Here is a 17266-nt window from a genome sequence, read left to right on the forward strand (position 1 = left end):
TATGAACATACAAATAGATATAAGGAGAAACTCCTTTCATAGCTGATAACTATCTTTCATTAGGTAAAAGTTGTACTTTTCCAAAATATGTTTTATAATTCTAAAATGTACTTGGCTTATTCATTTTTTCTTATAGTAATCTTCAGTCTCATATGATCTACTGTGGCCTTCCTTCTTGCTAAAATCTCCTTTGTCCTTAAAAAAAAAAAGTCCCTATCTCCTTTTTTGCTAGATAAACTCTTAAGGAAAAAATGCTGCACTCATTGCATTTGTTCCTATCTTATTTGCTCACTTTGGAACCTTTTACAATTTGATTTCTGACCTCATCACCCAAACCAATAACTCACAATTGTTAAAAATTGATACTTCTCCATTCTCATTATACTTCTCCACATTTGTGGAGTATTTGACACTATTGACTACTTTTTCCTCCTGTACACTCTTTAAGTTTTTGTGACAGTGTTTTCTCTTGGTTTCTTTCCTAAATGTTTAACCACTCCTAAGTCAACTTTGCTGGTGTATCACATCCACATATCACATCCCCTATGTGTGGATGCACCCCCAAGAGTTTGTTTTGGGCTTTACTCTGTCTCTGAACTCCTTTTCTTGATGACATCTTCAGCTCAAACGAGTTAAATTATCATCTCAGTGCAGATGACTCCAATATCTATATATTTATTCTGATTTCCTCTCAAGAATTGAACTGTATCACTCAGCTGCCTCATGAAAATTTTGAACAGGATGTCCATGGCTATCTTAAATTCAGTATATCTAAAACAGAACACATTCTCTTTCTCTCCTCTAATCCACTCTTTTTCATACTTCCCTCTTTCTTTTGAAGCTACCCTCATTCTTAAAGTTACTCATGTTTAAAATCTTAGTACTTTCTTTTACTCTTCATTTCAGATGACTTTATACATCTAGTCAGTTGTGAAATATTTTCATTTTATCTTTCACATTCATCATCATCTCTCTAGTCATACAGTCACAATCCTAATTTAAATCCTTATTACCTAACCTCTGGACAACTGGCAATACCCTCCCTCCAATTCTTTCTCCCCTCCAATCCTTCATACACAGTTGTCAAGGTAATTTTCCAAAATCTAGAAGTCACCATATCACTCCCCTACTCAGTGAACTCCACTGAGTTCCCATAACTTTTAGAATCAAACATAAACTGCTTTACATGGTATTTAAAATCCTTTGTTCTCTGGCTTCAATCTTGTTGTACATGATGCCTATCCATACAAACTACGGTCCAGCTAACCTGGCCCTATTACAATTTCTTATACATGATACCTTATTCTTCATCTTTAAGTCTTTGCACTAACTAACTTCTGTGACTAGCATGTACTCCCTCTTTGCCCTAACTTCTTAGAATCCTTAGTTTAAGGCAAACTTCAGAAGCTTACCTAAAAATGAGCCTTTTTGTGACATATTCATTGTTTGTGGCTTGCCTCAAAGGTAACCTTATATTTATTTGTAAAGTGCTTAGCACACTCCCTGGCATATAGTAGGCACTACTTAAATACTTTTTAATGTCATTGTTAAATATTTCTTCATGTTCATATTATTTCCTCTTTCTAGACTATAATTTTAAATTCCTCAAGTTTCTGGTTCTGTTTCACTTTTATCTTCATCTCCTCAGTACCTGGTATATAGTAGATACTTCATAAATGCTTGTTGGTTGACTAATTCACAAGATATTGATGATGCAGTAATGGAAAAAATTAACATTGAGGTTGAGCTTATCTTTCCCAGATTAGTTGATTAAGTAAAGGATTATTAATAATTTCTTCTGCTCTATCAGTACAGCAATGGTTTCAGTAGTCACATATTTGCATGTAAATATGTATGTATTCAGTGTTTGCATTACACATAATTCCAGTTTGACATTGTGATATATAAATTACTGTGGCCATTTTAATGTACTAAATTTAAACAACTAAATGTTTCAAAATCTTTCCAAAATCCAGACTCATTTTGGAACAAAACCTGCTTTGAACTCCAATAGATCAGCCATCACAGACCATTATGCTATACCTAGGAAAATTTCATATATCAGAAAGACAAATTGGTTTTAGTAATTGTTGAAACTATCTTAGAGCTTAGTAAGCAACATAAAGATTGCAGTAAAGTAAGAATTCAAAAAGTACCTAATAAATTAGTAAATGTAATTATATTCTACATAATTAAATATTTTAAAAGCAACATTTTTTAATATATAAGCTTAAAATTTTCTAAAAAGTCTTTTATGATCTCTGAAACTGAAATCTCAATTTGAGAAAGTCTAGAGGGAGCTACACGAATATATTTTTACAAAACCATTTTATTATCTATAGTGATGATATATCTTTTCTACACTGATAATGGTCATCAGATTTATGCATGTATAGTAGTTTCAGATTCTGATCTGAAGGTGTTAAAGTACTAGGAAATGAAAACTCTTTGAATTTGTCCTTTCAAATTATTGTTTTCCTGTACAAATAGTTCACATAATATAACTCTCATTGTGCATATGTGTTGCACATGGAGGTGTTTAAAGAAGAGGAAATGCTTTTTTTTCCTTCTTTTAGAAAGCCTGCAAAACATTTTCCCCCAAAACATGCTTATAATGTATCATATACTTTTCTTTTTGTTGTTGTTGTTGGAAAGGTTAGCACTTGTGCTTAGTGAGATGAGTTGATATCTTTTAAATTTAGATTTAGAATTAAAAGGAAGGAAAATCATCATCACTTCTCTCCTTTGATGTGTAATTATATAAATTTGTCACTTGTGAAGTACAAAACAAAAATCTGAGTTATCCATGAAAAAACATTTAAGATTTTTGAGAGGGCATTCTCATTACTAAAAAACAAAAATATAAATTTTTGAGAAGTGGAGCTATTGTATGAAAATTGTTGTTTTTGAATCCTTAAGAAATATTAGGAACTGCACTAGGAGGTGCAAACATAATCAGTTATAATGCACAATATTAAAAGATAAAGTGCATTCAAGAATTGTCGAACAAATGCTGCATGAAGTCCTCAGGAAAAGGAAGACTTGGAAAAGATTTAATGGGAAAAGGGACACTTGAGTTTTCCTGGAAAAAATGAACTTGTAATCAGCAAAAATAGAGGACATTCCTGACTGGAAAAAGTGTAAACAAAGCATGGAATTGAAAGAAGATATTATAAGGAATAGATATCAGAGAAACCTTAATGTAACAACTGTGAATAAAGTATAGCACCAAAGAAGGTAAAGATCAGAAGAGTTCTACTTTCACAATAGTATACTTATTTGCCTTCCCATAGTTGCATACACATTCACATACATGCACACATAGATTTTCTATTATGTCTCCTAAGATGCTGAATGTAAGAAAAAAGTAAGAGTTATATAGGTGTTGTGACAAAGTAGGGTGTTAATTTCTTTCGTCTGAAGGTGTAGATGTGAATTATATCTGACTTCTCTCCTTGACTTCTCTCCTTAACCATGGATATGAGAGCCCAAGCCTAGAGACACTCAGAAAGAGAGAACCACCATTGCAGGACTGCATGGTTTCCTTGATACTTATTATTCTAAAAAACTAAGACAAACAAATAGCAGTTCAATTATGGTGACTCTTTATTATTTCCAGGATCACATATAAAATGACATACAAAATCTGTCATAACCTAGCCTCCTCCTACCTTTTTCACATCTTACTCTCTGCCATGTATTTTTAAATCCAGTAATGCTACCCATTTTACTGCCCCATTAATAAGGCACTCATATCTCAATTCTAGACTTTTTATTTTGTGGCATGCCTGGAACACTCTTCCTCCTCAACTCTGCCTACTGATTTCCCTGGCTTCCTTTAAGTCCCAAGTAAAATGCTGTCATCCCTAACTCCTTTTAATTGTAATCTTTTCCATTAATTATTTCTTACTTATGTATAAATTTACTGTCTTTAGTTGTCTGCATATTGTTACCCCCAGTATATTGTAACCAACTTGAGGCCAAGAACTATCTTTTGACTCTTTTTTGTGTCCCTACTACTTGCTTCAGTGTCTGGTACATAGTAGGTACTTAATAAATGTTTATTGTTTGATTAATGGTTCTTCGTCATTCAATTTTCTAAGAGGAGATAGAATTCATCAGTGAGGAAAAGGACTTAAAATTGACTTAGTACTCTCATCATAATGCTGAGCAAGAAAGATATTTATGGTATATTAAATCATAATCATGGGATCATGGGAATAGGATCTTGGTTCAAGTTAAAGTTAATCACAAAAAAATTGGAAAAAATTTCTGTAAGTTCTTTTTTTTTTTTTTTTTAAATTGTAATTTTTTTATTGACAGAACATATGCCTGGGTAATTTTTTCTCTTTCCTTTTTGTTTTAATCAGGTTTACTAAGGATTTGTCTATTTTGTTGGTTTTTTCATAGAACCAAGTCTTAGTTTTATTAATTAATTGAATAGTTTTTTTACTTTTAATTTTATTAACCTCACCTTTTATTTTTTGAAATTCAAGTTTTGTGTTTGTCTGGGGGGTTTTAATTTGTTCCTTTTCTAGTAATTTTAGTTGTAAGCCCAATTCGTTGGCCCTCTCTTTCTCTATTTTATGCAAGTAGACCTGTAGAGATATAAAACTTCCCCTTATTACTGCTTTGGCTGTATCCCACACATTTTGGTATGGTGTCTCATTATTGTCATTTTCTTGAGTGAAGTTATTAATTATGTCCATGATTTGCTGTTTTACTCAATCATTCTTTAGTATAAGATTATTTAGTTTCCAATTATTTTTTGGTCCATTTTCCCCTGGCTTTTTATTAAATGTAATTTTGATTGCATTGTGGTCTGAAAAGGATGCATTTACTATTTCTGCCTTACTGCATTTGATTTTGAGGTTTTTATGCCCTAGTATATGATCAATTTTTGAATAGGTTCCATGAACTGCTGAGAAGAAAGCATACTCCTTTCTGTCTCCATTTAGCTTTCGCCAAAGATCTATCATATGAAACTTTTCTAGTATTCTATTTACCTCTTTGACTTCTTTCTTATTTATTTTGTGGTTTGATTTATCTAATTCTGAGAGTGCAAGGTTGAGATCTCCCACTATTATAGTTTTGCTGTCTATTTCTTCTTGCAGGTCTCTTAATTTTTCTTTTGAGAATTTAGATGCTATACCACTTAATGTGTATATGTTTAATATTGATACTGCTTCATTATCTATGCTACCCTTTAGCGGGATATAATGCCCTTCCTTATCTCTTTTAATTAGATCAATTTTTGTTTTTGCTTGATCTGAGATGAGGATGGCTACCCCTGCTTTTTTGGCTTTGCCTGAAGCATAGTAGATTCTGCTCCACCCTTTTACTTTTAGTTTGAATGTATCACCCTGTTTCAGGTGTGTTTCCTGTAAACAACATATAGTAGAATTCTGACTTTTAATCCAGTCTTTTAACTGCTTCCTCTTTATGGAGGAGTTTATCCCATTCACATTTATGGTTAGAATGACTAATTCTATATTGCTTGCCATCCTATTAACCCCTGCTTATGCTTTCCCCCTTTCCTTCCCTCTTACCCCCCTACCCAGTATTAAACTTGTGAACACCACTTGCTTTTCCCAGTCCTCCCTTTTTAGTATCCCTCCCTCACCTTAAAGTTCCTCCCCCTATTTTGCCCCTTTTCCTCACAATTTCTGTATTCCCTTCCCCTTAGCTTACTCCTTCCCTCTCACTTTTCAATGAAGTGGAAGAAGTTTCACCATAAATCGAATATGTCTATTGATACACACTATGTTCATCTCCCTCCTTTCTTTCTCTCAGATATAATAGGTTACCTTTGCCTCTTCATGAGATGTAGTACCACCACTTTACACTTTTTTATGATATAATTTCCTTTCCACCTCTAGTTTCTAGGACAAATTATACATATGTTCTTTACATATTTTATGGCAGAAGTATAGTTCTCAAGATTTCTTTTTACCTTTTTAGAAATCTCTTAAGTTCTGTATTTGAAGATCAAACATTTTATATAGGTCTGGTTTTTTCATCAAAAACAGATGGAATTCATTTATTTCGTTAGATGTCCATCTTCTTCCCTGGAAAAGGATGCTCATTTTTGCTGGGTAAGTTATTCTTGGCTGCATAGCAAGTTCCTTAGCCTTTCGGGATATCATGTTCCAGGCCCTTCGTTCTTTTAATGTGGACGCTGCTAGATCCCGGGTTATCCTTATTGTGGCTCCTTCATATCTGAATTGCTTTTTTTCTAGCAGCTTCCAATATCTTTTCCTTTGTCTGATGCTTCTTGAACTTGGCCACTATATTTCTTGGCGTTTTGACTTTAGAGTCCCTTTCAGTAGGTGATCAATGAATTTTTTCAATGTCTATTTTACCCTCTGTTTCCAAAACGTCTGGGTAGTTCTCTTTGATAATTTCCTCGAAAATAGTGTCCAAGTTCTTTTTTTCCTCCCATTTTTCAGGGAGTCTGCTTATTCTCAAATTGTCTCTCCTGGATCTGTTTTCCAGGTCTGTTGTCTTTGTAATAAGGTACTTGACATTCTTTTCAATTGTTTCATTTCTCCGGTTTTGCTTGACTACCTCTTGGTTTCTCCTTGAGTCATTCATTTCTACTTGTTCAAGTATAATTTTCAATGATGTATTTTCTTCACTCACTTTTTTTTTATATCTTTTTGTAATTGTCCAATTGAGTTTTTATCTTCTATGGAATTTTTTTCCATTTTATCCATTTTATTTTTTAGAGAGCTGATTTCGTTATCCAGCTCACTAATCCTGTTTTCCTTGGAGTTGTTTACCTTTTCCAGCTCACTAATCCTGTTTTCCTTGGAGTTGTTTGCCTTTTCTAATTCACTAATTTTATTTCTCAAATGATTTGACCTCTTTATCCACTCTGTCTTTAAATGCATGGAATGACTTCTCCAAGCTCTCTTTCCAAGCTTCCCTTTCCTTTTCCCATTTCTCTTCTAGCTCTCTTGTGAGAGCCTTTTTGATTTCCTCTATGAGGTTCTTTTGTATTGAGGAGCAGATCATATCCCCCTTAGGGGATTCCTCTGGGGACAGTCTGTTTTTAGTTTCCTCAGTGTTTGAAGTCTGCTCTCTCTCCATACAAAAGCTGTCAATGGTTAGAGCCCTTTTGAATTTTTTGTTCATTTTGTCAAGAGCGGAATGGAAGAAAACAAATTGACAAGAGAAACAATAGGTCTGTTTTGGGGGGTGGATGGGGCTGGATGGGCTTCCTCTACAGACTGGGGGTAGGGCAGTAGAGAACTACTAACAGAACAGCGATGGCTGAGCTGAGTCTGCACTCTGAGGCTCTGAGAACGCGCTGAGTCACTCCAGGTGGGGGTTGGGGGTGGCTGGTTCCGAGAGACACTGGCTTTCCGGGGTTTTAATCTTCACCTCCCTTGTTTACACCCTCTCCACTGCTCTTGGCTTGCTGCGAAGAGGGAACATCCACACTGGGGTAAAAGTCTTTTTGCAGAAACGGCAGAGATCACACCCCTCCCCCTCCAGTCTGAGCTGTGTGAGCTGCCTGTCTCGCTCTGGCTGCTTGCCCTCAGTCTGCGCCCAGTCTGATTGACCCTCCCCCAAGCAAACACAGACCTTTTCTGGCGACTTTCACGGATGTCTCCTCTTGGTGATTATTTGTGGGTTTCTTTTCTGGTCAAGCATTAACTCTGAGGCTTGTCATGAAGTAAGTTCTGAGAGAAAATGAGGAGCTTAAGCAATAGTCTACCTCCACGCTGCCATCTTGGCCGGAAGTCGTCTGGGTAATTTTTTACAACATTATCCCTTGCACTCACTTCTGTTCAGACTTTTCCCTTCCTTCCCTCTACCCCCTTCCCTAGATGGCAAGAAGCCTTATACATGTTAAATATGTTGTAGTATATCCTAGATACAATATATGTGTGCAGAACTGAATAGTTCTCTTGTTGCACAGGGAGAATTGGATTCAGAAGGTAAAAATAGCCTGGGAAGAAAAACAAAAATGCAAACAGTTTACATTTATTTCCCAGTGTTCCTTCTCTGGGTGTAGCTGATTCTGTCCATCATTGATCAATTGGAAGTGAATTCAATCTTCTCTTTGTTGAAGATATCCACTTCTATCAGAATATAGATTTCTGTAAGTTCTAAAAGATGACCAGTATCTGTATAGCAGCTGTCTTTTTAATAAGCATGAAAAAAGAAAATTAAGATATTTCCTTTTTAAAAAAATTTTATTTATAATTTTTGACATTATTTATGCATGAGTAATTTTTTTTATAACATTATCCCTTGTATTCATTTTTCCAAATTATCTGCTCCCTCCCTCTACTCCCTCCCCCTGATGACAGGCAATCCCATACATTTTACATATGTTACAATATAACCTAAATACAATATATGTGTGTAAATCCCATTTTCTTGTTGCACATTAAGTATTAGATTCCAAAGGTAATACACAGTAGTTCTAACAGTTTACATTCACTTCCCAGTGTTCCTTCTCTGGGTGTAGTTGTTTCTGTCCATCATTGATCAACTGGAAATGAGTTGGATCTTCTTTATGTTGAAGATAACCACTTCCATCAGAATCCATCTTCATAAAGCATTGAAGTGTACAGCGATCTTCTGGTTCTATGCATTTCACTCAGCATCAGTTGATGTAAGTCTCTCCAAGCCTCTCTGTATTCCTCCTGCTGGTCATTTCTTACAGAACAATAATATTCCATACCATAATTTACCCAACCATTCTCCAATTGATGGACATCCATTCATCTTCCAGTTTCTAGCCACTACAAAAAGAGCTGCCACAAACATTTTGGCACATACAGGTCCCTTTCCCCTCCTCAGTATTTCTTTGGGATATAAGCCCAATAGCAGCAATGCTGGGTCAAAGGGTATGCACAGTTTGATAACTTTTTGGGCATAGTTCCAGATTGCTCTTTAGAATGGTTGGATTCTTTCACAACTCCACCAACAATGTATCAGTGTCCCAGTTTTCCCACATCCCCTCCAACATTCATCATTATCTTTTCCTGTCATCTTAGCCAATCTGACAGGTGTGTAGTGGTATCACAGAGTTATCTTAATTTGCATTTCTCTGATCAGTAGTGATTTGGAACACTCTTTCATATGAGTGGATATAATTTTAATATCATCATCTGAGAATTGTCTGTTCATATCCTTTGACTATTTATCAATTGGAGAATGGTTTGATTTCTTATAAATTAGGGTCAGTTCTCTATATATTTTGGAAATGAGACCTTTATCGGAACCTTTAACTGTAAAAATATTTTCCCTATTTGTTACTTCCCTTCTAATCTTGTTTGCATTAGTTTTGTTTGTATAGAAACTTTTTAGTTTGATGTAATCAAAATCTTCTATTTTGTGATCAATAATGATCTCTAGTTCTTCTCTAGTCATAAATTCCTTCCTCCTCCACAAGTCTGAGAGGTAGACTATTCTCTGCTCCTCTAATCTATTTATGCCTAAATTCTTTATGCCTAAATTCTTTATGCCTAAATCATTCTTTATGCCTAAATCATGAACCCATTTTGATCTTATCTTGGTATATGGTGTTAAGTGTGGATCCATATCTAATTTCTGCCATACTAATTTCTAGTTTTCCCAACAGTTTTTTCCAAATAATGAATTTTTATCCCTAATGTTGGTATCTTTGGTTTTGTCAAAGATTAGATTGCTATAGATGTACCCTTTTTTGTCCTTTGTATCTAATCTGTTCCACTGATCTACCCGTCTATTTCTTAGCTGATACCAAATGTTTTGGTGACTGCTGCTATATAATATAGCTTTAGATCAGGTACACCTAGACCACCTTCATCTGACTAAAAATTTTTTTCATTAGTTCCCTTGCAATTCTCGATCTTTTATTCTTCCATAAGAATTTTGTTGTTATTTTTTCTAGGCCATTAAAATAGTTTCTTAGAAGTCTGATTGGTATAGCACTAAATAAATAGATTAGTTTGGGGAGTATTGTCATCTTTATTATATTCGCTCGGCCTATCCAAGAGCACTGAATGTCTTTCCAATTATTTAAATCTGACTTTATTTTTGTGGCAAGTGTTTCATAATTTTTCTCATATAATTCCTGACTATTCTTTGGTAGATGGATCCCCAAATATTTTATAATCTCAACATTTATTTGAAATTGAATTTCTCTTTGTATTTCTTGCTGTTGCATTTTGTTGGTGGTATATAAAAATGCTGAGGATTTATGTGGATTTATTTTGTATCCTGCAACTTTGCTAAAATTCTAAATTATTTCTGATCGCTTTTTAGCAGAGTCTTTGAGGTTCTCTAAGTATAGCATTATGTCATCTGCAAAGAGTGATAGTTTGATTTCCTCATTTCCTACTCTAATTCCTTGAATCTCTTTCTCGGCTCTTATTGCCGAGGCTAGCGTTTCTAGTACTATATTGAATAGTAATGGTGATAGTGTACAACCTTGTTTCACTCCTGACCTTATAGGGAAAGGTTCTAGTTTATCTCCATTACATATTATGCTTACTGACGGTCGTAAATATATGCTCCTGATTATTCTAAGGAATAGTCCATTCATTCCTATACTCTCAAGCGTTTTTAGTAGGAATGGATGTTGGATTTTGTCAAATGCTTTTTCTGCATCTATTGAGATTATCATATGGTTTTTATTAATTTGGTTATTAATATGGTCAATTATACTAATAGTTTTCCTAATATTAAACCAGCCCTGCATTCCTGCTATAAATCCTACTTGATCATAGTGTATTATCCTGGGGATGATTTTCTGAAGTCTTTTTGCTAATATCTTATTTAAGATTTTAGCATCAATATTCATTAAGGAAATTGGTCTATATTTTTCTTTACAAAGGTTCCAATAAAGGCCTCATTTCCAAAATACATAGAGAATTGACTCTAATTTATAAGAAATCAAGCCATTCTCCAATTGATAAATGGTGAAAAGATATGAATAGATAATTCTCAGATGAATAAGTTGAAACTATTTCTAGCCATATGAAAAGATGCTCCAACTCATTATTGATCAGAGAAATGCAAATTAAGACAACTCTGAGATACCACTACATACCTGTCAGATTGGCTAGAATGACAGGGAAAGGTAATGCAGAATGTTGGAAGGGATGTGAGAAAACAAGGACACTGATACATTTTTAGTGGAATTGTGAATATATCCAGCCATTCTGGAAAGCAATTTGGAACTATGCTCAAAAAGTTATCAAACTGTGCATACCCTTGGACCTAGCAGTGGTACTACTGGGCTTATATCCCAAAGAGATCTTAAAGAAGGGAAAGGGACCTGTATGTGCAAGAATATCTGTGGCAGGGGGCAGCTAGGTGGTGCAGTGGATAGAGCACCAGCCCTGAATTCAGGAGGACCCGAGTTCAAATCTGTCTCAGACACTTAACCCTTCCTAGCTATGTGACCCTGGGCAAGTCACTTAACCCCAGCCTCAGAGGGAAAAAAAAGGAAGAATGTTTGTGGCAGTCCTTTTTGTAGTGGCCAGAAACTGGAAACTATGTGGATGCCCATCAATTGGAGAATGGCTGAATAAACTGTGGTATATGAATATTATGGAATATTATTGTTCTGTAAAAAATGACAAACAGGATGATTTCAGAAAGGCCTGGAGAGACTTACATGAACTGATGCTGAGTGAAATGAGTAGGACCAGGCGATTGTTGTATACTTCAACAACAATACTATATAATGATCAATTCTGATGGATGTGGCCATTTTCAACAATGAGATGAACCAAATCAGTTCCAATAGAGCAGTAATGAACTAAACAAGTTACACCCAGCACTCTGGGAGATGACTATGAACCACTACATAGAATTTCCAATCCCTCTATTTTTGTCCGCCTGCATTTTTTATTTCCTTCACAGGCTAAGGGTACACTATTTCAAAGTCCAATTCTTTTTGTACAGTAAAACAACTGTTTGGTCATATATACATATATTGTATTTAATTTATACTTTAACATATTGTACATGTATTGATCAACCTGCCATCTGGGAGGGGGAGGAAGGAGGGGAAAAATTAGAACAAAAGGTTTGGCAATTGTCAATGTTGTAAAATTACCCATGCATATATCATATATGTTGGATTTTATCAAATGCTTTTTCTGCATCTATTGAGATGATCATATGTTTTTTGTTAATTTGTTATTAATATGGCCAATTATACTGATAGTTTTCCTAATATTGAATTAGCCTTGCATTCCTGGTATAAATCCTACTTGATGTATACATGATCTTTTATCCCGGGGATGATTTTCTGAAGTCTTTTTGCTAATATCTCATTTAAGATTTTAGCATCAATATTCATTAAGGAGATTGATCTATAGTTTTCTTTCTCCATTTTCAACCTATCTGGTTTGGGTATCAGTACCATGTCTGTGTTATAAAAGGAATTTGGTAGTACTCCTTCATTCCCTATTTTTTCAAATAGTTTATATAGCATTGGGGCTAATTGTTCTTTCAATGTTTAGTAGAATTCACATGTAAATCCATCTGGTCCTGGAGATTTTTGTCAGGGAGCTGATTAATAGTTTGTTCTATTTCTTTTTCTTAAATGGGACTATTTAAGCAATTTATTCCCTCCTCTATTAATCTGGGAAGCCTATATTTTTGGAGGTTCTCTTCCATTTCACTTAAGTTATCAAATTTATTAGCATAAAGTTGGGCAAAGTAACTCATTATTTCTCTAATTTCCCCAATTTCATCTTTACATGCCCTTAAAATCAACTAAATTAATTGTATCTTACAAAAACCTTTCCTAATACTTCTTGCTATTTCATAAGGCAGTACTCCTTGTAAGAGCACCATCACCGTCATCCATGCTTCCAATCTTGATGTCACCCTGAGCTCTTCACTACCAATTACCTCATATATTCAGTCTTGTTGTTTGTACCTTCATGATATTTTTCTTATATCTCTCCTTTCTCTCCACTCCCATAGCCACTACCCTAATAAAGTCAAGTCAGTCAATAAGCATTTAATATGTGGCTACTATTTGCCAGTTTTTATGCTAAATAGCAGAGCTTCAAAAGGCAAGGAAAAAAAAAATAATTCCTACTTTCAAGCCATATACAATCTTGTGAAGGACAGAACCTGAAAATAACTATGTGCAGGATATATTGGCAATAATTAATAGAGGAAAAGCATTAGCATTAAGAATCAGAAAAGACTTGTGGAGGATGGGATTTTTAGTAGCATCTTGAAGGAATCCAGTGAACCACTTCTTACCTGAATCATTGCAGTTGCTTTCTGGTTGGTCTCCTTGAGTACTTCAATGCATTCTACCTGTACTCACGTGCCAAAGTCTTTTCCTTAAGATCCAAGTCTGATTGTGTCATGCATGTCCTACTAAATAAATTACAGAGATGTTAGGAATTCACAAGTCAAACTCCCAGGAAAGGCCGGAACTAGAAAATTGTTAAGTACCAACTTAGCACTTAGTAAAAACCTAATATCTCATTATCTCATTAGCACTTAGTAAGAATCTAACACAGAGACTCTCTATTATTACCTTCTGGATCAGTTATAGTCTTTGGCCTTTCACATCCTGGTCTCTTCCTATCTTTCCAGTCCAATAACACTTTAATCCCCACTTCTCAGACTATAATCCTGCCTTGCTGGTTTATATTCAGTTCTTCAAACATGACACTATCTCTGTGACTTTGCATTAACTGTCCTCTGTGCCTAGAATCCACTCCCTTCTCTGCTCCATCTCTCGGCTTTCCTGGCTTCTTTCAAATGTAGAAGATCTTCCCTCATGGGCTTTTCTGTCCCCCTACCCTCCCACCTTAATCATACCTTCCATCCTTTGGAAATTATCATTCATCTATTGTGTGTGTGTGTGTGTGTGTGTGTGTGATTTTTTTGTGTGTGTCTACACACATATATCTCTCTGTTTATATGTATATATATATATATATATAAATACATTCATATATATACATATATATATATGTACATAGTATTTGAACGAGAAAATAGGTGCTCTGAAAGCAAAAACAATGTATCTTTGTATCCCCAGTTTTTAACACAGTGCTTGGCACACAGTAAACTCTTAATAAGTGCAAGTTGATTAAGATTTCACAAACTAGTTAATATTCTAAATCAATGTTGTCCTCTGCTGCCATATCTTTCTGCTTGTCAAGACCAGGTGTTTGCTGCTGAAAGTTCTAGGTTCTTTTGATTGCTTCCATGTCACAGTTGATTTATATCATTTAAACTTTCATAGGAAATAGAAATCCTCTTTATTAATGCCTACTATTTTATCTTTTTCCCATTTTCAGCATCTATACCTAGTTTAAATACATGTTATTTATACTGTTTTAATTACATATTCTACTTTCTTCTCATTTCCCTTCTATTTTAATAGTAATTTTGATCTATACTCTTTAAATCGATAGACTGATTTGGAAGTAACGCCCACATCAGAAATGTTATTTGTAATTCATTTAGAAATAATTTCATTTTTGTGATGTTAATTTATCACTCATCATATCATTCACATTCATAATCTATGTATGGAAGGAAATATAAAATGTCCCCAAAGTCTCACTGTTATTTTAAGCTATTAAAAATTTTTTAATATTAAAGTTTAAAACTTCACTGAGACTTTTAGGAGTCTCTGTGTATGTGCGTGCATGCATGCATGATGGGTAGCATACATCATGAATATATTCACTGAGGTATGCAACATCAGAATCACTACTGATTATCTACTTTCCTTCACTTTCCTTACCCCATACCCAATTAATTGCCAAGTCTTGTGATTCTACCTCTGCAAAGTCTCTCATCTCTCTTTCTTTCCATTCATATGGGTACTAGTTTAATCTCTCATCACTCCTCACTTCTTTGTCTGTTCCTGTAGTCTCCTAATTGGTCTCTGCTTCCTATCTCTCCCCTTTCTGTTTCATCAGCATAAATCCAACTATGTCATTCTTCTTTTCAAGAATGTTTTTGAGTCCCATTGCTTCTTGGATGAAATGCATATTTTTCAGCTTGGAACTTGAGGTCCTTACAGCCTGCATTTCTAGTCTGTCCACATAACTCCCTTTATACCCTCTATTTCAATCAAACTCACATATTTGCTGTTCTTTATATTTGTTCTTCTACCTCCTACTTTTTTGCCTTAACACACAAGGGTTCCACATTCCTAGAATGTTCTCTCTCATCACCTCTGCCTTTAGAATCATATTGTCCCTCAAAGTTCAACTCAGATACTGCCTTGTATGGAAAGCCTTTCTGCTCTCTCTCCTTTCTCAAATTATATTGTTTTTAGTTATCTGTAACATTATTATATACTCCTTAAAGTTAAGGACTATTTTTTGCTTTATTCTTGTGTACCCAGCATCTAATAATAAATAGTTCAGTGCCTGGAGCATGATAGGTATGTAGTAAATGCTGTGAATAGTATCTCTCTTCAGATTATATTGTACTTATCTGTTGTACTTATTTCTCCATTTTAACCATGAAAGGGATAGATTTGGGGGAAGGTCAGCTTCTTAAGGTCAAGGATAATTTTTTGTTCTTGTCTTTTTGTCTTGCATATTCCTGAACATAAAGTGGTACTTAATAAAATGTTTGCTAAAGACAAAATAAGTGAGTCATACATACAGTCTATTAGCCTTTAGCATCATTCATTCATTCCTTAAGTCATGAGCCATATTTTTTTTTTTGCTCTGCTTCCCTTAGTCTGTCTTTATATTGAAGTCACAAAATATGTTGATTTAATTTAAATATGCTTTCAAGTTTTTCCTAGAATTCCCTGGCTTAGCAATAGATCTAACTGAAAGGTGAATAAAAAGAGTGAATTAAAATGTTTAGATTAAGTTGAAAAGACTTTAAGTAAATAGATAGAATTAATAAGAGGAACCAAAAATAAAGGTGAAAAATATTCAGTGATTAACTGAAGGGATCAGTGTTTAGAATTTTTCCCTTCAAATTATAAACACTTATAGTCTTCCTTGGGCTTTCTGTCTGAACCAAGATTTTAATGCCAAAATCTTTAATAAAAATTAAAAATTACTTCAGGAAGAAAAAGAAACTAATTAACATGGTCAAGGAATCATGTATATTATTTATCCAATTGTAGAATATTCAATCATTTTAATAAATTACTTGATTAATATAGGAAATCAAAGACAGCTAGTTATTTCCTTGTACCTAATAAAAATGCCTTTGTATATAGCAAATGCTTAATAAGTATTTGTTGAATTGAAGTATGCTTATGTCAGGTTTCTATCTTTTCCTGTTTGAGGCATTGGAATTTGATGAGATTGCTGAGTTTTTTGGTCATTTTCAACTGACTCATTCTGATTCTTGTATTTTTTGTTAATTTTGTAAATACAAATGAATCACAATTTTAAAAAATTCCCAGAATGAGCACATGCTTTTGGATGACCTATGTCATGATTATGACATAAATTGTGACATATTAATATCAACTTTGAGATTTTTGATGGGTTATTTCTAGGGTGTCACAAATTTTCATTCATTAATGATATTTGATTGTTATCATAAATGTCACTTTATCAATGAACTATAATTTCTTCTGCATGAGAATTTCCTCTGTGAGAACTCCTTTCTCCAACTCAGATCTCATACCATATAGTTTGAAGGGCATTCCCAAAGTCTTAAAAGATTTAGATACTTGCTTATAGACACAGAACTGTTGCATCAGAGATAAAATTTGAACCTCACATTTTCTTATTCCAAATCTAACACTCCATTCACTACAACATGTTGCCTTTCAATTGTTATAAACTTTATGTTTGTAAAAGTGTAACATGTTTCTTTGAAGAGTATTGGTTAAAAATCAGTTCCAGTAGAGCAGTAATGAATTGAATCAGCTGCACCCAATGAAAGAACTCTGGGAAATGAGTGTGAACCACTACATAGCATTTCCAATCCCTCTGTTTTTGTCTGCTTGTATTTTTGATTTCCTTCTCAAGTTAATTTTACATTATTTCAAAGTCCGATTCTTCTTGTGCAGCAAAATAACTTTATGGATATGTGTACATATATTGTATTTAACATATACTTTAACATATTCAACATGTATTGGGCTACCTGACATCTGGGGGAGGGGGAAGGGGGAAGGAGGAAGGAGGGGAAAAGTTGGAACAGAAGGTTTTGCAAGGGTCAGTGCTGAAAAATTACCCATGCATATATCTTGTAAATAAAAAAGCTGTAATAAAAAAAAAAGAAGAGTATTGGTTAAAATGTGAAATTTATTGAATATTTAATTGATTACTATATAATGTTA

General features: G+C 34.2%; 1 protein-coding gene across 12 annotated transcripts in view; it reads left to right on the plus strand.

Annotated features, from left to right (window-relative positions):
* Positions 1–17266, plus strand: part of ARB2A (ARB2 cotranscriptional regulator A) — a 575039-nt gene that overhangs the window by 394540 nt on the left and 163233 nt on the right. The window lies entirely within an intron of this gene.

This window comes from Sminthopsis crassicaudata, chromosome 1 (assembly GCF_048593235.1).
Source record: "Sminthopsis crassicaudata isolate SCR6 chromosome 1, ASM4859323v1, whole genome shotgun sequence".
In the NCBI taxonomy this organism is placed as follows: domain Eukaryota; kingdom Metazoa; phylum Chordata; class Mammalia; order Dasyuromorphia; family Dasyuridae; genus Sminthopsis; species Sminthopsis crassicaudata.